This window comes from Myotis daubentonii, chromosome 16 (assembly GCF_963259705.1).
Source record: "Myotis daubentonii chromosome 16, mMyoDau2.1, whole genome shotgun sequence".
In the NCBI taxonomy this organism is placed as follows: Eukaryota; Metazoa; Chordata; class Mammalia; order Chiroptera; family Vespertilionidae; genus Myotis; species Myotis daubentonii.
Genome location: NC_081855.1, coordinates 24,677,245 through 24,678,413, shown reverse-complemented (window position 1 = coordinate 24,678,413; position 1,169 = coordinate 24,677,245). Strand labels below are relative to the sequence as shown.

Below are 1,169 nucleotides of genomic sequence, written 5' to 3'. Positions count from 1 at the left end.
AGAGGATAATGAATGTAAAGCACTTCATAAAGTTCTTGGCATAAGGTTACTATATACTACACTTGATCTTAGCCAAAAGGCCGAGAAGCGATAAGGTTACTATATAAACGTTAGTTTCTTTTGCCCTCTTCTATATTTTATGTAAGCCTAACACATGGTAGAAATTCAACAAGTATTTGTTACATAAAGTTGAACATGACTTAATCTTTTACTGAGTGACAATACTGAAAAGATAGTCTCATTGGATAGATACCATATCAATCAGAGCATCCACGCACACTTTGACAAACTATCACACAGATACATGAGCAACAACAAATACAATGACATTACATGTGGTCATGCATCTCTCTCACACACTAGAAATATGTATATGGTATCAAGCTTGTCCTTCCTTGGTTGGTCGTGCCAGGATTACAACATGGTGGAGAGAGTGTGCTTTGGATTCATTCACAACTGGTTTAAAATTCTAGTTCACCATTTACTTACTAGATGATGATTGTGGGCAAGTGACATAACCTCTTTGAACTCTGGTCTCCTTGCCTATAAAATGCAGGTAATAATAATAGTACCTACCTCACAAGTTTGTTGTGAGGATTAAATAAGACAATGTAGAGAAAGAGCTTATCCTTGATTTTTGTCTCTGCTTGAGTAACTTTTCTGTCAAGGTCAAAACATAGTTTGTACAGCCCAGCCGGAGTGGCTCAGAGGTTGAGCGCCGATCTATGAACCAGGAGGTCACAGTTCGATTCCCAGTCAGGGCACATGCCTGGGTTCCAGGCTCAGTCTTCAGTGTGGGGCGTGCAGGAGGCAGCCGATCAATGATTCTCTCTCATCATTGATGTTTCTCTCTCTCCCTCTCCCTTCCTCTCTGAAATCAATAAAAATACATAAAAAAAACCACCACAACAAAAAGAAATAGTTGGTACACATTCTTTTCCCCATAGCTTTTTTATCCTAATGCACAGGCTCAAGGGTTACCTAATTGAGACATGAGAAGGCCTGACAGGGAAGTAACGTTTGATTCCAGGGCAGGGTCGGTGCCCGGTTTCCAGCTCGTACCCAGTGGGGGGCATGTAGGATCAATGGTTCCCTCTTATCATTGATGTTTCTGTCTGTCTCTCTTCCCTCCTCTCTCTGAAATCAATAAAAACATATATTTTTTAAAA

The 1,169-nt window shown here is 40.3% G+C and overlaps 1 pseudogene; it reads right to left on the bottom strand.

Moving 5' to 3' along the window:
• LOC132219497 (U2 spliceosomal RNA) lies at nucleotides 1-92 on the bottom strand (annotated as a pseudogene).
• Nucleotides 93-1,169: the final 1,077 nt, after the last annotated feature.